The 27,099-nt window shown below is 36.3% G+C and overlaps 1 pseudogene; it reads left to right on the plus strand.

Moving 5' to 3' along the window:
• Window positions 1–703: 703 nt before the first annotated feature.
• On the plus strand, window positions 704–26,743 carry LOC116812971 (importin subunit alpha-1-like; annotated as a pseudogene).
• The last annotated feature ends 356 nt before the right edge of the window (window positions 26,744–27,099 follow it).

Consider the following 27,099-nt stretch of genomic DNA (forward strand, 5'->3'; position numbering starts at 1 on the left):
AGCTAGCACTGTCATCCTGGAGCTTTTAGAATGCTTGATCCACAAGTGTGGAATCCTACTCAACAAATCATCCCAGGTGTGATCCACTTACAGCAAAGGAGGTGTGAGAATGGGCCTACAACCGCTGTATTTACTGGTTGTATCATATACTTACAGTATCAAGAAGTAACTGGCCTGTTGCTCTAACAGGCCTTCTAGCAATGGCCTTCTCAAGACATAGGTGAAGCTCCAACTCAAAGGCAATACTCCGAAAGGATGAAGAAGCACCATTCACAGAATGCACACTATACATTTAAACAGAGATCTAAATGTGGTGCTCTGCCAATAAGAGGAAGAATATATGGGCTCAGGTACCAAAGTGGGTAGCAGAAGGGTTCCTCTTGCCATCACCTCTGACATACTGGAGGACATTGTACTTCTTATCCCTGTAATTCTGGGCATTGCATTGCTAGAGTTCCTTGTCTAAAGTGAGAGGACTCTTACAAGGAGACATAGCAAGAGTTTCATTCAACTGGAGCACTTTGGACATCTTGTGTTCAGGGTCTCACAAGTAAGAAGAGAGTCATCATTTGGTAGGGTAATTGACACTGATCAGCAGAAGGAGGTAGTGAAGCTTTCAGACATTGATGGTTGGGAGGAATGTATAGAAAGCAGGTAATCTCTGAGCACATCTTGGTACTCTCTTATCTCAACATAAGTCTAAATGGACCTATGCAGCAACTCTGAAGAACCATGTGAAAACCAAGAGATCAGATCCTTCAGAAATGATGTTTTGGGTCACACCACCAGGCAGGCCACCAGGACCTGTGAACATGGTAACTGCGGGGAGGGAAATACAGAGAATCTCAAATTTGCTTTTCATGTTACTGATCTCATTTGTGTTTTTGTTCTTTATTAACTGCGATGCTAATTTAATTTTGCAAATATATTTTAAATGCTTTACAATTCTTATGCACCTCTCTGCTTTAAAATTCTTATTGTCTCTTTTTCAAAAATTTAAAACTGTGGAAGTTGGTATGACTTTCTGCCAAAGTTTCACAGCAATTTTTTAAAAATATCTTTCTGAAGATTCTTCTACTTTATGACTTAGAAGTCTTTTCTTTATCTAAGGCTTCTACAAGATGTTTTCTTTTCCTTGTCCTGCAGTATTCAGAATTCTTGTTTACATATATATTTATATTTATGTATTTATTTTTTGGGGGAATAGAGTCTCGCTGTGTCCCGGCTGGAGTGCAGTGGCGTGATCTCGGTTCACTGAAACCTCTGCCTCCTGGGTTCCCGGATTCTCCTGCCTCAGCCTCCCGAGTAGCTGGGACTACAGGCACGTGCCACCATACCTGGCTAATTTTTTGTACTTTTAGTAGAGATGGGGTTTCACTGTGTTAGCCAGGATGGTCTCAGTCTCTTGACCTCATGATCTGCCCGTCTTGGCCTCCCAAAGTGCTGGGATTACAGGTGTGAGCCACTGTGCCTGGCCTTGTTTACCTACGTTTAAATGGTAAGAGCTCTATTCACATCTGGCAGTTGTCAACCACCAGGGTATATATATATTGTCCTTGGCTTTAATCTCTGTCCATTTGGCAGTAGGTTAAAGCTCCTTTGCATATTTTTAGCAGCTTGGCAAGTTGATGTGTTCAGCTCAGACTTAAATTCTCTCTGTATAATGAGCTCCACATATTTTCTAGAACTATATTGGCTTTGAGTAGCAGAAATTGTCTTAGGAAGCTTTGGTAAAAGCAAAAACAAAGTTTAAGATGAAGATGCAGAAGTATATCTTGGAAACTGATGAGCAATAGAAACCATTGGTCACTTTCTTTGTCTCTTCTTTGCCTTGTGTTTGCTTCCCGCCATTCTCTTCCTGTCTCCCGCCCTCCTCCTCTTGTTTCTGGCCAGTCTTCTCTAATTCACTCAACTCTCCTGCTATTCCAGCTGGTGTGGTCTGAACCATGACCATTATTAGCTCTCAAATAATGTGTCTTCTGTGGTGCAGCTAACCTGACTGATCTGAAATCTTCTTTTCAAATCTAAATTACCTAGGAAAGGAGTTTATTGGCTTAGTTATTTTTCTCCCATGGTGCAGTCAGCTGTTTCCCATGCAGTGCAGTCACATGGTATCAAAATAATCATTACCCACATGGAGGGGAGAAAAATTGTTCTCCGAGAAGTGTGTGCTGTATGGTGTTGGGGCAAGGCAGGGGTTGAGGGGTAGGCAGGAGGGGGCTGGATTGGCAGTCTACTTACTAGGTGTTTATTCACGGTTATCCAGTGTGAACTCCTCTACCCTAGCTCCTTATACCTAGCTCCTTAACGATGGAAACAAATTGGAGAATGGAAAGTTCCCTCCACCGTAAACACTGCTGATAAGGCTCTTCTTGTTTCTATCATTGTTTACTCCTGACTCCCTTGGTAGAAATTTCAGTTTCCAATTTTCCATCTGCCATTGCCAATTCCCTCATGTTCTGTTTATTTATTGAAGTTTCTAACCAGATATAGGGAACTGGTATTGGACGGATAAGGGACTGTGTGAGGCTACCTCAGAAAGTATTGCCTATGCAGGATTTCGAGCAATTTTCTGGTTTATTTTTTAAGGCATAGACAAAGAGGAAGGATGAAAAGGAATATTTCTACTTATTTCCAGGTGGGTGGTGTCATAGTGCAGGTGGCTCACAGATATCCTTCTATCCAGTCCTGTTGTTCTTGTCATCGATGAAGATTTATTACAGATTTAGTTAGCTTTCACTTCTTGTTTACCATATTGTGAGTTTTCATCCTTTTTATTTTCTTAATTTGGTATTATATTTTGGAAGTGGAAGTGAGGCCAGTGTTAGGGTCCCTAACCCTAATCTGTTTAAAACTGAATATTGATTATACTATACTTTATTGACCAAACAATTTCATTCTGTTTTGAAATAGTTAACATTTTTTTTTTTTTTTACTAAGGAATCAGCATATACTTCAGTGTATACATAAAAAGACAACAAAACAATGATCACAGTGAAAAACTACAGTTATACCTTTGGACTATGGAGTTTTCTCTCCTTTAATTTACATGTATTAGAAATGCTTTGCTAACTGAGAAGGACTAATTTGTCTATTAACTTGATTTTTCTTTATATTTGATTTCTGAATAGCAGAGCACTTTTAAACATTATAATTAAAAATAAAATAGGTTAAATAATTTAAAAAGCAATGTATTATTAAAAATAACCAGAATATCCATCTGTTGTGGTTAAATACATAATTTGTTTTAAAATATGGGTATGAAAAATACAGTAATTTATAAAATCAGCATGGGAAATAACTAAAAACTTTAAACAGGCTTTCCCACCTGGCTACTATTTTTGAAATGCTAGCAGGCTATAAAAGGAAATTAGTATTTGATAAAAAAATTGGAAAAGTGAGTAGAGATTTAGTTAAGTAAATCAAGAAAAGGATTTTAAAAATATGAATGGAATAGTATCAACACTATTTTGTAGAAGAATATTAAGCCTACCAAGAGAGTCCTGAAGCATTTTGTGCATTTTAAATGCTGTTGATTCTTCTAGGTAATGATGCTCTATTATATGAAGAGTCAATATTTGTATGACACAAGATTAAACAATAGATTGTCTGAATTGGCCTCATTCATTTGACTTGCAGGATAATATCCTCTGAATTGAGAAGCGTATATTAATATTCATTTTGAGTTTTGAAGTGCCAAATTAGGCTATGAATCCGGACTAAAATATAGTACTGCAAATTTGAAAGCACAGCAGCTGATGTTTAAGGGGTGCTGTAGTTTGTATATGGTTTGTTTGGCCCCTTCTAGTCTCATGTTGAAATTTGATCCCCAGTGGTGGAGGTGGAGCCTGGTGGGTGGTGTCTGGGTCATGGGGGTGGATTTCTCATGAATGGCTTGGTGCCATTCTCCTCATAGTGAGTGAGTTTCACTCTATTGCGCCCCGCAAGAGTTGCTTGTTAAAAAAGCCTGGCACCCTTGCCTTCTCTCTCTTGCCTCCTCTCTCATCATGTGATTTCTGTACATGCAGCTCCCCTTCACCTTTCACTGTGAGTGGAAGCAGCTTGAGGCCTCACCAGAAGCTGAGCAGATGCTGACACCATGCTTCTTGTACAACCTATAGAACTGTGAGCCAAATAAACATCTTTTCTTTATAAATTACCCAGCCTGAGGCATTTCTTTATAGCAACACAAATGAACAAAGACAAGGGGTCAGAAAACAAATAGCAAAATTCGTGATGGCCAACAAGTTTCAGCTTCAACTGCTGAAGTGGAAGAATGCTTGGTAATGGGAATGAGAAATCCCTAATAGGGAAAAAAAATGGTAAGTTGGATAAAGCTTGGACAAAGAGATAATATATTCAAAATACCTTCTGTAATAGAAATGTAAATTGTGAGACATAATAATAATAAAAGAAACTTATCTGGAGCAACAATCCAATCTTTTTTTTGTTTTGAGACAAGGTCTTGCTCTGTTGCCCAGGCCGGAGTGCAGTGGCGTGATCTCGGCTCACCGCAACCTACACCTCCTGGGTTCAAGCGAATCTCTTGCTTCAGCCTCCCGAGTAGCTGGGATTACAGGCATGAGCCACCACACCCAGCTAATTACAACCATCCAATCTTAGCAAGAGATTTTTACCAAGTATTTCTTTCAATAGATGCTGCCCATGTCTTATTTACAGGAGGTCTGAGCTGAATTTTGTGATCATCATTCTCTTTCTTCTCATTATAATTTTACCAAGTGCAAATGCATCACTAAGCAATGCATTATTCAGTTTCACAGCTTCTGAATTTTAAGAACTGATTTCATTGTGTATATATATATGAATTTTGAAATTTGCTTCTGTCACTCAACATTTTAAAGATTCATTCTTGTTGATGTGTAAACCTGTAGTCCATTCACTTTTACTGTTGTATAGGATTCTACCTTATGAATATGTCATAGTTTATCCATTCCCCTGTTGATGGGCATTTTTTTTTTATAATTTTAAAAACCAGGAACAATGCTCCTATGAACATTCTTGTATATGTTACTGGGCACATATGTATGTGTTCTCCAGAACAGCACTGTCTAACCAAACTTTCTGCAGTGATGGACATGTTCTATGTCTATGCTATCCAGTATTGCAGCCAATACTCACAGGGGCTTTTGAGTACTTGCAATGTGGCTAGTACAACTTAGGAACTGAATTTCTATTTAACTTTCTTTAAAAAGCGTGGGTTTTATGCACTTAATATCCAAAAAAATCAATCCATGGAGTGTTGAAATTAATTTCTCTTGATGCAAAGATTGAGGGGAAGAGGGACAATACATGTCATTTAGAGCTTCATTATATATTTTTATTACTATTGTATTGGTAATATATTAATATTTCTTTATTTTTTCCTAATGTTTTTCTGCTCCAAGATCCCATTCAGGATCCCACATTACATTAATCGTCATGTTTCCTTAGGCACTTCCTGACTGTGACAGTTTCTCAGACTCTCCTTGTTTTTGATGACTTTGACAATTTTGAGTACTTGTCATGTATTTTGCATGATGTCACACTATTGGGATTTGTCTGATGTTTTTCTCATGATTAGCTTGAAGATAAGGGTTTTGGGTAGGAAGAGAAGAGTACCATTTTATCACATCATATGAAGAGTATGATACTGTCAACATGGCTTATCACTGTTGACATTGACCTGGCTGAGGCAGGTTTGGCTTTGTCAGGTTTTTCCACTCTGAAGCTACTCTACCATTTCTCCCTGCCCCATCTTTCCATATTGTCCTCTTCAGAACAAAGTCACTATGTGCAGCCTACACTTAAGGAGTGGAAATTATTTGGGATTCTTCTGCAAAAGCTTTTTCTTTTCTCTCTCATTTACTTTCTTATTCAGTAATTAACTTACATTGTATGGATTCATGAACATGTATATTTTAGGTTATAATCTTACTTCATTGCTCAAATTGTTCTAGCTTTGGCCATTGGGAGCTCTTTCATTGGGTTCCTGTGTCTCTTTGACATACTCCCATCAGTATGCATGTGTATGTGTGTGTGTACAGATGCGTGTGTGTGTATGTGTGTCTTTTGAGCCCTTTCTTTCTGGCACTACAAGATGCTCCAGGCTTATCTTGTGTATTTCCTATTCTAGCCCCTAGAATCAGCCATTTCCCCAAAGGACCTGGTTCCTTTTATTGGAAATTGGTATTAGAGACCAACATCCAGGCACTAAGTCTGCTCATTACTACTGCATATATTTTACTCAATTTTAATTAATTAAAATTTACATAGGTTTATGTGGCTAGTGGCTTCTATATTAGACACTACAGCTCTAGGGTACATTCTTATGAATAGACTTGCTGAATCGTGGGATATGTGAATGACCCAGTTTATAAGATAATTCCTAATTGTTTTCTAAAGCGTTTGTACCAATTTACACTCTTACCAACAGTGTTTGAGTTTCTGTGCCTCCTGCTTTCTCACCAATACTTTGTATTCCAAACTACCAAATTTTTGCAGATTGTAAATACTCAATACTAAAATGTTAATATCAGCATATGTTTTTAAAGTAGAAATTCAATGCCATCTTTTAAAAATTCATTACAAAATTACATCCAATTGGCCGGGCGCGGTGGCTCACGCTTGTAATCCCAGCACTTTGGGAGGCCGAGGCGGGCGGATCAGGAGGTCAGGAGATCGAGACCACGGTGAAACCCCGTCTCTATTAAAAATACAAAAAATTAGCCGGGCGTGGTGGCGGGCGCCTGTAGTCCCAGCTACTCGGAGAGGCTGAGGCAGGAGAATGGCGTGAACCCGGGAGGCAGAGCTTGCAGTGAGCCGAGATCGCGCCACTGCACACCAGCCTAAAGTAGAAATTCAATGCCATCTTTTCAAAATTCATTACAAAATTACATCAAATTACATCCAATTGGGTCAAGATCCTAAGGAGATGACCTGTAGCTCTTGAATCATAGCTTTCTTATTACTGATGTATATGATTGAGGCAGATGTGATCATAGGGGGAAAACATAAAGTGTAATGCTTCCTCTAGGTTTTTCTGAGATGTCCTTTATTAAGTGATAAAATTTCCCTCTCTTCCTAGTTTGGTGAAGTTTTCATTAGGAATGGATTTTGGCAAATTCTTTTTTTATTGATTGAAATGATCATGTTATCATTTGGTGTACCTGATCATATGATCATATGATTTTCCTTTTAGTTTCTTACTGTGGTTAATTACATTGATTAACAGTGTAACTGAGAATTTTTAAATTATACAATTTGGGCTGGACGTGGTAGCTCACGCCTGTAATCCCAGCACTTTGGGAGGCCAAGGCAGGCAGACCACGAGGTCAAGAGATCAAGACCATCCTGGCCAACATGGTGAAACCCTGTCTCTACTGAAAATACAAAAATTAGCTGGATGTGGTGTTGCATGTCTGTAGTCCCAGATTCTTGGGAGGTTAAGGCAGGAGAATCGCTTGAACCTGGGAGGCGGAGGTTGCAGTGAGCCAAGATCGTGCCACTGCACTCCAGCCTGGCAAAAGAGTGAGACTGTCTCAAAAAAAAAAAAATTATACAGTTCATCCATTGAAAATGTACAGTTGAAATGTTTTAAAGTATACAGTTCAATAGTTCTTGGTACACTTCAACCATTACCATAATCAATTATGGATCATTTTTATCACTCCAAAACCCTATACCCATTAGCAGTCACTCCCCATTTCTCCCCACTTCCCTCTTACTTGAGTCTCTAGGCAACTACTAATCTACTTTCTGTCTGTATGGCTTTGCCCATTCTAGACATTTCATATAAATGGAATCTTATAGTATGTGGTCCTCTGTGACTGAGTTCTTTTACTTAACATAATACTTTCAATTTTAATTCATGTAGTATGTATCAGTACTTCATTTATCTTTATTGCTAAATAATATTCCATTGTATAATATACCACAGTTTATTTAGCACTTATCACCTGACACATTGGTTAACCTTTGAACGTAAACCAAACTTGTATTTCTGGGATAAACTCAATTTGGTCAGGATATATTATACTATTTATAAATTGTGGGATTCAATTTGTTAAAATTTGTTTAGAACTTTTGCATATATATCATGAAGGATACTAGTTATAAAGGATAAAATTTTGTTTTCTTGTAATGTTTTTGTATAGTTTGGGTGTCAAGATAATGCTGGCTCCATACAATGAGTTGGGAAGTGGTCCTTCCTCTTCAATTTTCTGGAAGAGTGTGTGCGTAGAATTGGTATTATTTCTTCCTCAAATATTTGGCACAATTTGGTGAAACTTCTAAGCTTGGAGTTTTATTTATGGAAAGGACTTTAAAAATTTAATTTCTTTGATATATGGAGCATCTTATAAGGCCTACTAGAGGAAAATTAGGGGTTCTTTTGTGGATGATCTCTTCTTAAACCTGACATGACATTTTTGTGATGGTCAAGCATGTGCCTTTATCTTTTTGGACATTCTATACTTATTATAATTGATTTAGTGATAAATTTCCAGGTACACCAAACAGCCTTAGAAGTTGACTTCCCCTGTGGCATGTCTGCAAGGGAAATACATTGACCAAAGGACTTGAGTGATAAGTCCTCTCTGCAGTCATTTTTTAAAATGGAAATCAATAAATTGGTATTCTTATTTTGTGTGTTAGTTTTGTGAGCTTGGTTAATGTGATTGCCCCTATTTGTGCTGACATACTATCATCATCAATCTGCAAAGGTTGAACTGTGGCAAATTAATTAAAGGCTTGCCACTGTATGAAGACACTTGGGAGTTTGGAGGGGACTTGCTTTCGCTTAGCTTATTCAAATCCTTTCCCTCTAAATTATTGTGATGGTTAACACACTCCTTTCCCTATTTGAATTTCTAAACCTGCAATATGAAATATAATTCTGAGGGAAAATCATTTAGTTCTGTTCAATTGATATGAGAGAAGGAGAAAATATGTATAAAAGTTTTGATAGTATTTAAAAATTTAACATTCAACAAATAAAAATTCAAATTCTTCTTGAATTTTTGCTCTGGTTAAGGCATTACTACATGAAAAGATGCATCGTGCTGGAGAAGAAAATCAATATTGGCCTGTGAAAAACCCAAGTGAAAATATCTTGAATAACATATGACGTTCAATAGAAACTTCGCAGGTATGGATATCTGACTGTCCAGTGAAAGGAAATAAGGATCCTTGACCTTCCGTAGATCACAGGCCATGAGAGAAGTTTTGGAACAGTGAACAAAAAAGCAGGAATTAAATGAGAAATTCATTGTTCCCCCTAAAAAATCTATTGAAAGTTAGTAAACCAAAAGTGTCCAGAATAAAACTCCAAACATGTCAAAATGCTAGGTTCTAATGCCTAACTTCTAAAAAGTAATCACAAGAATACATTACTTTTACCATATTTAATTAGTCTATATTACGTAATATCATAAGAGATGTCACTATGATGGAAGTATGTGCAATGTACAAAGTGCACACATGCATTAAGGAAGCTGTTCCCAATCTTTTTAGCACCAGGGACTGGTTTCGTGGAAGGCAATTTTTTCTTGGGGTTGGGGTGTGGGTGGATGGGGGATGGTTTCTGAATGAAGTGCATTACATTTATTGTGCACTTTCTTTCTACTATTATTGCATTGTAATATATAATGAAATAATTATACAACTCACCATAATGGAGAATCAGTGGGAGCCCTGAGTTTGTTTACCTGCAACTAGATGGTCCCATCTGTGGGTGGTGAGATACAATGACATATCATCTGACATTAGATTCTTATAAGGGGCCCACAACCTAGATTGCTTGCATGAGCAATTCACAGCAGGGTTGGCGCTCCTATGAGAATCTAATGCCACTGCTGATCTAACAGGAGGTGGAGCTCAGGTGGTAATGCCAGTGATGGGGAACCAGTGAAGCTTTGCTCACTCACCCACTGCTCACTTCCTGCTATGTGGCTTGGTTCCTAACTGGCCAGGAACTGGTGGTGGTCTGTGGCCCGCAGGTTAGGGACCCCTGCATTAAGGGATTTTACCTTGATTTCTTTGGTTGAATTTGTAAATGGAGTTTATAATTCTACTTACGTGAAGGACCTCAGAGTAGATGTTTAACATTTTCTCATATTTTTCTTATTTAGATATTTTTAGATTTTTTATTTTAGATGTTGTGACTTTTTAATTTTATACCAATTATCTCCAATGTCATTTTTCTTGTCTCATTTACTTGATGTCATTTGCTAAATATTCCAAAAATAAACCACATCTTGCCAGCATGATAACTGCTGAAAGAAAAAATAAACAGATTTTTTTTAAGTTATAAGGGCACATCTTATTATGTATAGGAGAGGAAGTTCGAACAATAGAAAATCTCATATATAGAAGGTAGGAGTATAAATTGATACGATGAGTTTGAAGAACAATTTGGCACTATCTGGCAGGTCTAAAGATGCATATACTCTGTGACCAGCAATTATATACTTCATTCTCATGATCTGAAGAAGGTATCTTCTATCTATCTTCTTCTGTCTATCTATAGAAGGCACTATCTGTCTGTCTATCTATCATCTATCTGTTAAATATCTATTTTTCTTATCCCAAAATATGACTATTCATTACTATTCTTTGCAATTAAACTGAAACCAATAGAAGTGGCCATTAGTAGGAAAAATGAGTAAACTGTCATATATTCTTATACGTGAACATTAATGGCAATTAAAGTGAGTAAACCAGACCTTTAGCAACATGCATAAATTGCAAAAACAAAACTTTAAGCAAAAAATAAAAGTTGTGTAAGGCAATATAAAGAATGATACAATGTATGCATAGTTTGGATACTTGCAAAACAATACTATATAGTTTAAGAATACACATTTTATAGTTGAGGTGTAACATCATGGGTGGAATAAATAATGCCAAATTCAGGATAGTGACTACCACTGGGAAGAAGAGAGCTGCACTATTTTCTATCTGTTACATCTTGTTTGTTTATTTGCTTTTAGCTAGATGGTAGGTACACCTAGTTCATTATTATTTTCTGTATATTTTGTATGACTGAAAATGTTTCCTAATAAGAAAAAAATCATTTTTAGGCTATTACTTCTATAGTGCTCATTGCCCAGAGAAAAACTACTTGTTTCATAGACAGTTAATCCTTTAGCCCTTAAATATGAAAAATCCAAATTTTGGGGGATCTTTACCTAGGTTCTCAGTTTTATTTGCAGCAAAATGTACAAAACTTGAAAATATACTAATGTAACTCTGAAATACCACTACTGGAAAATGTTTCATAACATTCCAATGACCCTCCATCAGTTTGGGTAATAAGAATGCAGAGAGAGTATGAAGAGTATGTCTTTTCACCACTTTATCCCTCTCTACTTTTATCGCTGGGGATGGCATAGCAGTCTGACATACCTAATACCAAGGCAGACACAAAGCATTATTGTGTAAGAGTAGTATTGCATTATTACCATGATGCATGTGAACTTACAGAATAGCTAAGTAGATGAAGTTTGTCTCTTGCTTTGATGTTCTTATATTCTGCCCTCTTTCACCCTATGGTCTGTCTTCTCAGAGTTTGTTAAGGCAGTGATAGTTCTCAGACTTACACACTTTTAAGTATTCCAACCTCTAAAATTATCATCCCCTTACCAGGAAATAAAGCTCAGTGGTATAAGTTAAGCAAACAGACCTCGGTTAGTACCATGGTCATATATACTGTATATGAGATAATATACCTTGAGCTACTCTATAAGTTTAATCAATTTAATGAACTAATTACTGTGCCATACTATTTTTCTATTTGTAGTAAAATTGGAAATTGGACTAGTTCATCTTTAAGATCTTTTCTAGCTCGAGCATATGCATAATTCTATTTTATTTCCCCAATCTGCAATATTCTAAGGTATTACTAGGTGAAGTTAAGTAAACATGGCAGAGAAGACAGATTTAAGAATACAAGCCAGAAAAATCTCTCTTTTCTTTTAAAGGACTCACATCTAGGAATAGATAAATGGAACAAACAAAACCAGAACAACACACAGTAAAATATGAAATGCTGTTTTTCTTCAAAATGATTTGCTATTATTAGCTATTGTATATTGGGCACCTGTATATATCACCTCTAAGCCTTGGAGTAATGAAAGATATGATAATTATCCCTACTTTATGTTGATAAAATGAAGATTCAGATAAATTAAGGAAAATATCAAAGTTACCCAGATAATAAATAGATGCAGAATTATAGTTTAATTCAGGTTTTCTGCATATAGAGATGATGCTTTGTTCACTATACTATATTGCCTGCATTACATACACTTTCTAATTGATTTCTTAGAATTATTTTTAAATAAAAAAGTAATCTCATGTTATATGCCTGTTGCCATTCAATGTAAACAATAAAAAATAAAGGAATGAAAGCAACAGTATCCCTTCACAGCCTACTCCCTTCAGCATTCTCATTTCTTCCTTTACAATTTCAGATCATGCCACACACATTATTCTTTGACTTCCTTTTAAGGGGAAAATATTTCTTGTGATTATTTCCTATCTGTTCATATAAACCTACTTCAGTGAACCACATCGTAATTTATTTAATTCTTTATTTCCTTATTTTTGGATACAAATTGTTTCTATTTATACATACAAAAATGCTGCAATAAATATATTTGCATATATAACTGATCCCTTGTGCAAATTTCTCCTGTAGGAGTTTCCTGAAAGTCAGGTGCTATGTCGTTTGAGCTCATGAACTCCAAAGCCTATTCTCCCCATCTCACTCATGCCAAAGTTAATTATTTATTTTCCCTCCCTCTTTCCTTCCCTTCTTTTATGAAGTTTGTTTCACTAATGACTTGCTAAAGTCTGCTTTCTTGCAAAATTCTGCCTCAGTGTTTTTGACTCTTTAAAATTTCCAAAGATTGTTACTTAAAACTTTTGTCTTAAAATTTAACATTAAAAAATGATTATAGAACAAAACAGCATTCTGTGCTAATGGCCTATATTACATAAATGCCCCAATAATGAATATTATTTTAATATGTTTTATGGGCATTCTAGGTAAATAAGGATTGACCTTTGGGTGTGCAATATCTACTAGTAGATGTTAGTTTCTTTTATAGAATTTAAAAAATGATTTAGAAGAAATGATTTAGAAATTAAAGAGGAAGAATATAGTAAGAATAATGGAATGAAAGTGGATTTTAGAGACAAATTTGAATATCAGCTCTATCATCCCTTAGTTCTGTGGCTTTGGACAAATCTAATTTTTTTTACTGCCATAGTACTTTAAGAGGAGTAGTAATAAGAATAAAATATATTCAAACTTTGTCTAAGGCAGCATTTTGCAAAGTAATTTCACTCAAACCTAAAAAAAATAGTTTCATGGTCAAGTTAACATAAGAAACCTTGAGATAAAAACTTTTACTGCTTTTTTTTTTCACACTGTAGATCTCAGATGATTTAATATATGAATATGTTTCAGGAACATGAAAATCAAGAAATAGTTTGAAACAGTCTCTAAATGATCCCCAAAGCCTATTTTTTTCTAAACAGTTTAGAGGACTTGAGCTGCAAATAACATATTTTTGGGAAGTACTTGTAATATTTAAACATAACCGGCCGGGCGCGGTGGCTCACGCCTGTAATCCCAGCACTTTGGGAGGCCAAGGTGGGCGGTCAGGAGATCGAGACCATCCTGGCTAACACGGTGAAACCCCGTCTCTACTAAAAATACAAAAAAATTAGCTGGGTGTGGTGGCGGGCACCTGTAGTCCCAGCTACTCGGGAGGCTGAGGCGGGAGAATGGCATGAACCCAGTAGGCGGAGCTTGCAGTGAGCGAAGATCGTGCCACTGCACTCCAGCCTGGGCGACAGAGTGAGACTCCCTCTCAAAAAAAAAAAAAATATATATATATAAATAGAAAATAAACATAACCTATATGAAATTTCTGGAATATTTTAGATAGTAATGGTTTCTATTACTATTATAAATCAATTTTAAAAATATAAAACAAAGGGCTATGTAGGAGAGCTAATGGGCATTGGAGAAGAAGGAATACAAGCAATATAATTAATAAAGAACACCCTCCCACAAAGTTTTAGGAGAAATTTTGCCCAATAAATGAGCTTTAAAATGTAGCAAAGATTTGTGAAGTTTAGAAAGTGAGCATCAGAGGCATTAGTTTTCAACACAGATGTATTGAATTTCTCCTGTCTTTTCCATCATTGTCCTATGTGTGACCATATTAGCCTGAGAATAAAGAACTCTAAAATCTTTAAACACAAAAAACAATAGAATGATGGCCTTAATGACAAGAAACGGGGCGGACACTATAAAAACAGGCATGTTGAGAATGGGATAATTAAAAAAAGAAATTGGTAGGTGCTCTTTATTTCTAGAGTTTGATATATTTGCTTTTTTTTTTTTTTTAACACATTGATGGATTCTAGTGAAATAATATCTGTTGATAATTTATTAATTCAGGCCATTTGCTATAAATACAGTAGGCATCTATGGATTATTTCTGGTGTCTTCTAATTGTCTAGTGCTTCTGATGTTATTCTATTGATTGCGCTTTTCCATTGTGTGTCCCAAAGGCAGAGAAGGGCAAACAGCAATCATGAAATATGAATGAGATGCCTCATTAACCTTTGGGCTTTTGAGTACTTGGAAGCATCTAATCTATGTCATTGGCAAGAAAAGCCTGGAAGCACTGCAGGAGGTAGAGGGGAGAGAGGAAGGACAGTTTCCTTTGTGGTTGGTACACTCTTGTATGCCAAGTGCTGGCGAGGTGCCTGCTGTCACACAACAGGATCCTGCATTAAACTAGAGACTCTGAAATCTTAGTGGACATAAATGTTATGCAGAAAGCTTGCTGACATTTAGATCAGGCTGTATCCCCAAAGATTCTGATTCAGCAGCAGAGGCTAGATTTCCATAATCTGCACTTTCACAGGCATCCAGGTGATTACAGTCTAGGTGATCCATGGACTACATTTGGAAGAATATCCATCAGACCCACTCAACAAAGAGGAATTAAGCTGACAAAATTAGATTTCTTGTGTTGTTGTTGTTTTTTTTTTTACCAGAACATGTAGAACTGCTTTTATTTTTGTATATTTTTCATTTGAGATAAATTTCCTACCAAAGTACATAATATTTTGGATTAAAGCTATTATTTCCATATCACCAGAAGCTATTTCATCTACAAAGAAGTCATTGCCATGTGGACTATTTAGGGCTTGTCTTTCCAGATTTTACAGTGGCCTTGCAGATGTATAGTCATAATTGTGTGAACACTGTCTATTGCAGGGAGAAAACTCAAAAGCTTAGTATTTTCAAGTGTTAACAAAAATGCTATGTGATACCAGAAGCTGACAACATATGACATCAATGTAAATAGTAGATAGAGCTATTAACCATGAGGTGATAAGCAGAGTAAAATAACAGCACAAGAAGATAGGATGCCCAGTTTTGTAGGAGGCAGGTGGAAGTACTTAAAAGAAGAAGAAAGTGAAAATTGTTTCCAATTACCTGCCCTGAAACAACTTTTCTGGTTCTCTCACAAACCATCTGTAGTGTCTTAGATTAATGGGAACTGGGGAGGTGAATTATTTGACTCAACCTGTTCTTCCTACCTTCTCTTTCCTTTGTCTGCTGTAACCTCTCTGATTCCATAGCTTTTCCTTTTATAGCCAAAAGCCTAGTTAATTGCTTGTATCACAGTCACTTTCTCATAGTCACCCTGTGGTCTTTAATCTCATTTTTTTTTACCCCTTTACACTCCTGCCTCATACCTCATGAAAATCTATAATAACCTTCCTCTTTCTCTCTTCTATTGAGGCAAAGAATAACAACACAATTGTTAAGCATAAGAATTATGACAGATGTGCATTATAATAAGAAAAAGAAAAGTCGTACGTTCTGAAATACTAGCTATAATAATGATAAGCAAAACAGTGTCATTGGGATATAAAGGGCCTTGAAAATGCTCAGAACATTTGCAGAATTCCTAAAATAGTCTCCATCTACCAGCTCATTCTCCACTAATTAAAATTGCTTTGCCTCAAGGAGTCACTTTCAAGATAAACTATGTTCAATTAGATAAGCTATATTCTATATTTTTTTTACTTTTATTCCACTTCAGACTTGTATTGCTTCCTTTTTCATATATACACACTTTTTTTTTTTTTTTTTTTTCTGAGACAGAGTCTTGCTCTGTTGCCCAGGCTGGAGTGCAGTAGCATGATCTCAGCTCACTGCCACCTCCACCTCCCGGGTGCAAGAGATTCTCCTGCCTCGGCCTCCTGAGTAACTGGGAATACAGGCGCCTGCCACCACACCTGGCTAACTTTTTTGTAATTTTAGTAGAGACAGGTTTCACCGCACACACACTTCTTAATTGTTTTAATATTTTAAATAAAAGGTAAACCAGGTTGTCTTAGAAGAATTGAGAGATTTTTCTTTGTCTGAAAACATTGACTTTGTAGGAAAAAGCCTTTCCAGTTCTAAAGACTGTCTTTTAATGAACTTCAGAGCACAACATAGTAAAATCTGAGAGGTTAGGACAGGACATGAGAAGTTAACTAACTCTGTTCCTACATTCTGCAGAAACAGAATTGGAAAGGTTACGCTCACATAGCTAATTAGTTGCAGAGTTATCAGTGGAACCCATATTTGCTAACGTGATTTCTTTATATCATGCTGCACATTTATAACTTGGTTTCATCTCTAGAGAGATTGTGTTAATTGTTTAATGCCTATATCAAACATTTATTGTGCTACTACTATGTGCATGGAGCCATGCTAAATATCTGAAATACCAAGATGAGAAAAACAAGTTTCTGCTCCCATGTCATTCACAGTAAATGTTTAGAGTGTTGTTATGTTTTCCCTTTATTTTAAGTTGACACATAACAATTATATGTATTTATGGGACACAGTGATATTTTAATACATACAATGTGTGTATCAGTGATCAAATTAGGATAATTCACATATCCATTACTGTGAACATTTATCACTTTTTGTGTTGTGAACGTTCAGAATTCTCTCTTCTAGCCTTTTGAAATATACACTAAATTGTTGTTAACCATATACACCCACAGTGCTACAGAACACTAGAACTTACTACTTTTAACTATCTATAACTTTGTCTTTGTTAACAAACCTCTCCCCACTCTACTCCTCCCGCTAGCATTCCTGGTCTCTAATGACTACAATTCTACTCTCTACTTCTATGAGCTCAATTTTTTTTTTTTTTTTTACCTCCACATATGAGTGAAAACGTGGTATTTGCCTTTCTGTGCCTGGCTTATTTCACTTAACATAATGTGCTCCAGGCTTGTCCATGTTGCTGCAAATGACAAGATTTCATTTTTTATGGCTGAGTAATATTCCATTGTATATATATATATACATGTATATATATGTGTATATATATATACATGTATATATATATATGCCACATTTTATTTATTCATCTGTTGATAGACATTTTGGTTGATTCCAAACCTTAGCTATCATGAATAGAGCTGCAATAAACATGAGAGTGAAAACATCTCTTCAATGTACTGATTTCTTTTCCTTTGGATAAATACCCTGTAGTGGGGTTGCTAGATCATATGGGAGTTCTATTTTTAGTCTTTTGAGAAAATGTCACGCTGTTTTCCATAATGGCTATATTAATTTACATTCCCACCAACAGTGTATGAGTTCCCTTTTCTTTGCATCCTTGCTAGCACTTGTTTTTTTTTTTTGTCTTTTTGGCAGTTGTCATTCTAACTGGGGCAAGATGTTATTCCATTGTGGTTTTGATTCACATTTGCCTGATTATTAGTAATATTGAGCACTTTTTCATATGTTGCATGTTCATTTGTATGTCTTTTTTGGAGAAATTTCTATTCAGATCCTTTGTCCATTTTTAATCAAATAATTTGTTATGTTGTTGCTGTCGAGTTTTTGAATATTTTGGATATTAGTCCCTTGTTGGTTGAATAGTTTGCAAATATTTTCTCTCATTCTACAGGTTGTTTCTTCACTCTGTTGACTGTTTCCTTTGCTGTGCAAAAGGTTTTAGTTAGATATAATTTCACTGGTCAATTTTTTGTTTTTGTTGCCTGTGCTTCTGAAATCTTACTCATAAAATCTTTGCCTATATCAGTGTTCTGAAGCGTTTCTCGTATGTTTTCTTCTGGTAGTTATATAGTTTAGGGTCTTATGTTTGTCTTTAACCCATTTTGACTAGATTTTTAAAAATAGGGTGAGAGATAAAGGTCTTGTTTCATTCTTCTGTATGTGGAGATCCTGTTTTCCCAGCACCATTTATTGAAGAGGATATTCTTTCCCCAGTATGTGTTCTTGGTGCTTTTGTCAAAAAAGAGTTGGCTAGTGAGGCACCATGGCTCACACCTGTAATCCTAGCACTTTGGGAGGATGAGGTGGGTGGATTTCTTGAGCCCAGGAGTTTAAGACCAGCCTGGACAACAAAGTGAGACTCAATTTCTACAAAAAATAGTAAAATCAGCTGGGTGTGGTGGTGCATGCCTGTGGTCCCAACAAAAACAAAAAATTGACCAATGAATTTTACTACCTGGGCAGCTGAGGCAGGAGAACTGCTTGAGCCCAGGAGATTGAGGCTGCAGTGAATGGTTTTCGCACCATTGCACTCCAGCCTGGCTGACGGAGTGAGCTCCTGTCTCAAATAAATCAGTTGGCTGTAAGTATGTGGATTTATTTCTGGGTTATCTATTCTGTTCCATTCTATGTGTTTGATTTTATGTCAATACCATGCTATTTTGGTTACTATAGCTTTGTACTATATTTTGGTATAACTTTGTATATTTGTTGCATATTTTGGTATAATTTTGGCATTGTTTTGCCTCCAGCTTTTTGCTCAGTATTGCTTTGGCTGTTTAGGGTCTTTTGTGTTTTCATATAAATTTTATGATTTTTTTCTATTTTTGTGAATAAGTCATTAGTATTTTGATAGGAATTGCATTGAATATGTAGATGCTTTGGGTGATATGATCTTTATAACAACACTTATTCTTCTAATCCATGAGCATGGAATGTCTATTTGTGTCCCTTTCAATTTCTTTCATCAATATTTTATAGTTTTCCTTGTAGAGGTCTTTCACCTCCCTGGTTAAATTTATTCATAGGTATTTTATTATTATTATTATTTGTAGCTATTGTGAATGAGATTGCTTTCTTGTTCTTTTTTTCAGCTAATTTGTCATTGGTATAGAAATGCTACCAGTTTTTGTATGTTGATTTTGTGTGCTGCAACTTTTCTGAATTCATTTGTCAGTCCTAAAAGTGTTTTGTTAGAGTCTAGCTTTTCTCTATATAAGATCATATCATCTGCAAGGGACAATTTGACTTCCTCTTTCCAGTTGGATGCCCTTTCTTTCTTTCTCTTGCCTGATTGCTCTTATGTTGATTAAGACTGATGAAAGTAGGCATCCTTGTCTTGCTCTAGTTCTTAGAGGAAAGGCTTTTAGCTTTTCCTCATTCAGTGTGATGTAAGCTGTGAGTTTGCCATATATAGTCTCTATTATGTTGAGATGTGTTCCTTCTATACCTACTTTGTTGAGCGTTTTGATGATGAAGGAATGTTGAAGTTTATCAAATGTTTTTTTCTTCATCTATTGAAATCATCAGATGCTTTTAGTCCCTCATTTTGTTGATGTAATGTATCATACTTACTGATTTGCGTATGTTGAACCATCCCCACATTCCTAAGGTAAATCTCACTTGATCATGGTATATTATGTTTTTGATGTCTTGTTTGGTTTGCTAGTATTCTCTTGAGGACTTTTGCATGTATGTTTATCAGGGCTTTTAGCCTATGGTTTTCTTTCTTTCTTCTTCTTCTTATTTTTTAATTCTGTCCTTGTCTGGTTTTGGTATCAGGGTTATGCTGGCCTTGTAGAATGAGTTAGGAAGAAATCCCTTCTCTTTAATTTTTTGGAATAGTTTGAGAAGAATTGGTGTTCTTTAAAAGTTTGGTAGAATTCTGCAGGAAAGCTATCCAGTCCTAGGCTTTAATGTGTTGTGAGGCCCTTTAAGACTAATTCAATCTCATTACTCATTATTGGTCTGTTCAGGTTTTCTCCTTCTTCCTGGTTTAATCTTGCTAGGTTGTATGTGTCCAGGAATATATCCATTACCTCTAGGATTTCCCAGTTGTTGGCATATTTATCCGTGATAGTCTCTAATGATTCTTTGTATTTTTGTGGTATCAGGTGTAATGTCTCCTTGTTCATTTCTGATTTAATTTTGTGTCTCCTATTATTCTTCATCTAGCTAATGGTTTGTCAATTTTGTTTATCTTTTAGAAAACAACATTTTGTTTTGTTGACTTTTTGTATTTTGTTAGGTTCTATTTTGCTTGGTTCTGGTTTGTTCTTTATTATTTATTTCTGCTACTAATTTTGGGTTTGTATTATTTTCGCTTTTCTAGTTCCTTAAAATGCATCACTAAATTATTTGAAGTCTTTCTACTTTTTAACGTATGGATTTATTGCTATAAAATTCCCTCCGTACTATTTTTGTTGTATCCCATACGTTTTGGTATGTTGTTTCCAATTTCATTTTTTTCAAGAAACTTAGATTTCCCTTTAAATTTTTTAATTGGCCTTTTGGTCATTCAGGGGCATGTTTTTAAATTTTCATGTATTTGCACAGTTTCCAGAGTTCCTCTTGTGATTAATTTCTAGTTGTATTCCATTATGGTCTAAGAAGATACTTAATATAATTTTTAATTAATTTATTGATATTTGTTCTGTGGTCTTGCATGTAGTTCATCCAGCAGAATATTCCACATGCTGATGAGAGGAATATGTATTTTGTAGCTTTTGGATAAAATGTTCTGTAAGTGTCTATTAGGTCCATTTTGCTTATCGTGCAGTTTAAATCTGATGTTTCTTTGTTAATTGGCCAACTGGATGATTTGTCCATATCTGAAAGGGAGGTGTTGAAGTTCCCAATGATTATTGTATTAAGGTCTATGTCTCTCTTTACCTTTAATAATACTTGCTTTATATATCTTGGTGCTCTGTATCGAGTATATATATTTACAATTGTTATATCCTCCAGCTAAATTGATTCCTTTATGTTATATAATAATCCTGTTTGTTTCTTTTTATTTGTTTTTACTTAAAGTCTATTTTAGCAAAGTGTAGCTACTCCTGTATGCTTCTGATTTCCATTGCATGGACTATCCTTTTTCATTCCTTCACTTTCAGTCTCTATGTGTCTTTACAGGTGAAGTGAGTTTCTTGTAGGAGCATATAGTTGGGTCTTTTTTGTTTCATTCATTCAGCCTATAGCTTTTAATTGAGGAATTTAAACTATTTACATTCAAGGTTGTTATAGATTGGTGAGGACTGGCTCCTGTCACTTTGTTAGATAGCGTCTGATTGTTTTGTATATCCTTATTTTCTTTCATCTTCTCCTATTATTTATTTTTGGATTTGGTGGTTTTCTGTAGTGATAAGGTTTAATTCCTTTTGCTTCCATATTGTGTATGTGCTCTACCAGTGAGTTTTATTTATACTTCCATGTGTTTTCATGATGGTAGATATCATCCTTTTGCTTTCAGTTGTCGGACTTGCTTGAGCATTTCTTGTAGGGCTAGTCTAGTGGTGATGAAATCTCTCAGTTTTTGTTTATCTGGTACAGACTCATTCTCTTTCATTTCTGAAGAATAGCTTTGCTGAGTATAGTCTTCTTGACAGCCATTTTTTTTTCTTTCATCACTTTGACTATATCATCTCATTCTTTCCTGGCCTATATGGTTTCTGCTGAGAAATCTACTGTTAATGTGATGGAAATTCCCTTATATGTGACTTGATGATTTTCTCTTGTTGGTTTTATAATTATTTATTTGTCTTTGATTTCCACCTGCCAGGGAAGGCAGAACCCACTCTGCCAAGGTTCTTCTGGGTATTCCCTTCTTTCTGAGGAATCAGAATTTTTGTCTCTGGTGCAGATAAGGCAGAATCTTCCTGAAACCAGTGTGTGGATTTTTAACACCATCGCAAGTCTGAAAGGAACACAGGTTTTTCTGCAGCTATTTTCTAGCATTTGCCAGTCCCTGTGCCTGGACTGATCTGAATACTTTGTTTTTTTCCCTGTGCCATTTACTCCGCACCCCCACCTTTCCTTCCTGCCATCTACCACCCTTGGATGAATGAATTTTATGATTCTAGCTGTTGTATTTTGTGGATTTGTTTTGCGTGCATGCGTGCATGTGTGTGTGTGTATGTGTGTGTGTGTTTCTGTGAAGCACATACATTTGATGTGGGAGGTAAAGGAGTGTTCCAGTTGCTCCTGGTCACTCCCTTTATGGCCATCACTGTCTTGTTTTTTGTAACTCAGGTTAGCTATTGGTCTCTCTTGCTCTACTGCAAAAAAAAATAAAAATAAAAAATAAGAAAGCCTGAAGAGATGGGCCAGGAGGAAAGACCTCACAGACAGATCTGCTGAGCTTTGAAGTGATTTTCTGTCTTTCCCTTGAAGAGGAAAATGCTATTTTCACTGGTATATTTGAAGTCCCCCAAGTATGGGAAGGTACCAATTCTGGACAAGTGCCACTGCAACACAATGCTCAGAGAACTTGAACTTTTCAACTCTGTTGGTGTTTGGGGCAGAAATTCACTGTTGGCCACTGCCAGGTCTGTTTCATATTTCAAAGGAATATTGGGTGCTGCAAATAGGAAGTGAGGGTTAAACTCATTAAACCATCAATCCTGTGATCGGTGGGTATTTTGCCATCATTTTAAGACACTAAACGTGGGAGGCAGATGTCAAAATACTTGTATAATTTTAAAATGTCACAAGTTTAAAATGATACAATTAAAGCTGGTTTCTAACAAAATAAATTTTAAAAATGTCTAGTTGTGTCTAATTGTGGTTTTAATTTGCATTAATGATATTAAGCATCTTTTTATATGCTTATTTGCCATCTGTATATCCCCTTTGATGAAGGCTCAACTCTTTACTCATTTTTATCAGGTTTGTTGCTTTCTTATTGTTGAGTTTTGAGAGTTTTTAAACATGCTTTTAAAGAAATGTGATTTCTACTGACTTATCTTCAGGTAACCAATTTTATTCTCAGCTATGTCATGTGTACAAAATCTTCACTGCAATTACTGTTTCATTTCCAGCATTTCTACTACCCCTCCCTCCCTCCCTTCCTTCCTTCCTTATTTCCATTTTTTTTTTTTTTTTTTTTTTTCAGGGTCTAGCTCTGCATCCCAGGCTGGAGTGCAGTGGCATGATCTTGGCTCATTGCAATCTCCACCTCCCGGGTTCAAGTGATTCTCCTGCCTCAGCCTCCCAAGTAGCTGGGATTACAGGTGCCTGCCACCACGCCCAGCTAATTTTTTCTTTTTCTATTTTTAGTAGAGATGGGGGGGTTCACTGTGTTGGCAGGCTGGTCTCGAACTCCTGACCTCATGATCTGCCCGCCTTGGCCTCCCAAAGTGCTGGGATTACAAGCATGAGCCACCGCACCCTTCTATTTCACTCTCTTGGATTTCCTATCTGATCTTGAATTCAAAAGAACATTTTGCAGCCACGAACAAATTAGTCATAATTATTTAAAATTCCTGCCAGATAACTTCAACATCCATGTCATAGCTGAGTGTGGTTCTGTTGATGGCTTTGTCTTTGGCAATGTGTTGTGCCATATTGCCTTTTTATGGGCCTCATATTTTTTTGTTGGGAGCTGGACATTTTATGTAGGACATAGAACTGAGCTAAATAAGTTTTAAGGCTAGTAATAGAAATGACTTTCTTTCTACCCTTCATAGATTCAAAGCTGTGAACTTGCAGTTTGCTTAGCCTTTTTTTTTTTTGTTAAAAGAATGGGAGCCATGTTCTTTCCAGTTCACATCCTGATCAGAAGCCCAGAAGTACCCTTGGAAAGTTTAAACAGGGACATTATATGATCTGATTGATTTATACTCTAAATGTTATGCTGAGTCCTGGGTGTTAACTGGATGGCAGGAAAGCAAAAGAAGAAATAGGAATACCAGTTAAATTAACAGACTATTGCAGTACTTAAGTAGTTAAATTATCTTAGTTTTGGTTCAGCAATATATTGTTTGCAAAAATGTTGGCCTAATTAACAGATTGGGTTAAAATACTGTACAAGGTGATTACATACAAGCCAGTTGAATGTTGAAGGACATCTGCCAAAAAGCTGTTGACTCCATTTTTACAAAAGTTGATCTGTAGCTCCTATACATGGCAATGATCATGTATAGGATCATGCATAGGATCATAATAGACCCACATAGGAATGAGGGGTCTACTAAAGCCACTCCTAATTAATAAAAATAAAGTCACCTGCCCCAAACCAGATTATATTAGTCCTTCCTCTGCATTTCCACACGGGCTACCCACTGCAGTTCTCTGAGGACCCAACACTTTTCTGGGATTTTAGTCCCTGTCTACCTCCCTTCACTCACCTTCCTTCACTCTTTGTTTATTCACTAAGTTCCAGTATTCTTTCTAGGTCTTCAATACCACAGGCTGTCTATAGCTTTAGGATTCTTGCTGCATCTGACCTATTTGCCTAGGCCATTCACACCTGTGACTAAAGATGCTGTGAATTGCAATATATTATGAAGAAAATGGATATAAAATTTCAATGAAGCATTTTATTAGCTAATAAACCTACAATCTGGAAGCAGCTATGCACTACCTTTTAGGCAACATTCTTTATCCGTAGATGACCATGAATACATGTTGATGAAAGTGAACTATCTGGCAAAAATCCATTAGATCCTTTAGTGACAGTAGTTCCTGGACCATTCTGGATCTTCTCCAAATGTTTTATTTAGTTGGGCCTTTTGAAAATATAAAGTGTACAATACAATGACCTGTTACTGGGGCTTTCTCAGGATGTATGCTGTAGACTAGTTTCACGCAGTTGACCTGGGCTTGAAAACTTGGGAAAATGTTAGTTCCTGTTATCTACCATGATCTCAGTTTTCATCGTCTCATTCTGTGTTCTTATCTTAATTTTGTTTCAGAATGTTTTCATTTCTGGCCCTCATGGATCAAATCAGGACTTCCTAAAATACGTATTATGACAATAAAAAGTTGAACATATTTTTCTTTGGTAAAAGCCAAGGTTGCTTCTTCCAATGAGTGTTAAATCTACCCACCATCTTCATCCCATGCATACTGGGGCATAACTGTGCACCATTAATATGAATGGTGAATGTTTGGAGTAGGTATGAGGTACTAAATGGCACAAGCGTGATTGTCAGATAAATTGCACAACACCCATCCCAGTTTGAATTTCAGACAAGCAATGAATGCTTTTGCAGTAAAATTATGTGCCACATATTGAATGAGAAATATTTATAGTGAAAAAGCATTCGTTTTTCAACCAAAATTCAAATTTAACTGGGAGTCCTGTGTTTTTATTAGTTAAATCTGGCAACCCTAGCCACACATACTATCTTATCAAGCTTCAAGAAAATTACCAAGCAAGAATCCTTTAATTTTAGCTATTATTTCATAAAAAAAATTATCATTGCACAACTTATAACGAAGACACACAGTCTTTGGGCTGAGCCGAGGTGGACGTTTTGAGCCCAGTTGCCCTGCAGCCAGCGAGCCCTGCATCACCTCCGTGGAAGCCTGGGCCCATTGAACAGCTTTCTCCCTTTGTCTCATAACCATGTTCACCAACAAGAATGCTAATTCACCAGCTGCCCAACTGAACAGATTCATTCAAGAACAATGGTAAAGACAGTACAGAAATGAGGCATTGCAGTTGAGCCACTATTGGCTCTTCTTGCAGTTCCTGACATGTCATCTGTAGCATGTGGTTACTTACGTAATCTTACCCAGACACTTACAAACCTTTGTTGCAACAAGAATCCGGCAGCCCCATTAGGTGCTGTAGAGAAAATTCTTCCTACTGTAGTTTGGCTCCTTCATCACAATAATCCAGAAGTATTAGTAGATACATGCTGGGCTATTTCCTACCTTTCTGATGGTCTAAATGAATGGATTGACATGGTGGTGAAAACAGAAGTTGTGACCCAACTCGTGAAGCTTCTAGGAGCTTCTGAATTGCCAACTGTGACTCCTGCACTAAGAGACGTAGGGAATATTGTCACTGGTACAGATGGACAGACTCAGGTTGTTACTGATGCAGGAGCACTCACCATCTTACCCAGCCTAAAACTAACATTCAGAAGGAAGCTACGTAGACTATGTCAACCATCATAGCTGGCCTTCAGGACCAGATACAGCAAGCCGTGAATCATAGATTAGTCAGTGTTCTCTCTAAGGCAAATATTAAGACACAAAAGGAAGCCGTATTGGCTGTGACCAACTCTACAAGTGGTGGAATAGTTGAACAGATTGTATACCTTGTTCATTGTGGCATAATAGAACCATTGATGAACCCCTTAACTGAAAGATATCAAGATTATTCTGGTTACTCTGGATGCCATTTCAAAGATCTTTCAGGCTGTTGAGAAACTAGGTGAAACTGAGAAACTTAGTATAATGATTGAAGAATGTGGAGGCTTAGACGAAATTGAAGCTCTACAGAACCATGCAAATCAGTTTGTATATAAGGCTTCATTAAGCTTAATTGGGAAGTATTTTTCTGTAGAGGAAGAGGAAGATCAAAATGTGCCAGACGCTACCCCTGAAAGCCATACCTCCTATGTTCAGAATGAGACTCTTGGGACCTTTAACATTTTGATCATGTAAGCTGAGGCATACAGTTGTTGTGTCCTATGTTTGGTATAAGTTTGTGTTGCTGTTTCTCTGCTAAGAACTATTTTTAAATGTGGTTTGTTATTGTAGCATTTTTTACACTGAAACTATACTTGAACAGTTCCAACCTGCATATACTATATAAAGCTTGTCCTCTGAATGGGTTTTGTATTTCTATGTGGAATTTCGTATCTCTTGGCATCCTATAACTAAAGATTAAAGTCCATCCTTTTCTTTACTTTGAAAAAAACAAAATAACCAAGAATGTAAACCCATGTGTCAATTTAAAAAATTAACTTATGGTTATGCTTTTCTAATTAATCAAATGTTTAGATACCCCATATTTTTAT

The sequence above is a fragment of the Hylobates moloch genome, unplaced genomic scaffold (assembly GCF_009828535.3).
Source record: "Hylobates moloch isolate HMO894 unplaced genomic scaffold, HMol_V3 SCAFFOLD_1, whole genome shotgun sequence".
In the NCBI taxonomy this organism is placed as follows: domain Eukaryota; kingdom Metazoa; phylum Chordata; class Mammalia; order Primates; family Hylobatidae; genus Hylobates; species Hylobates moloch.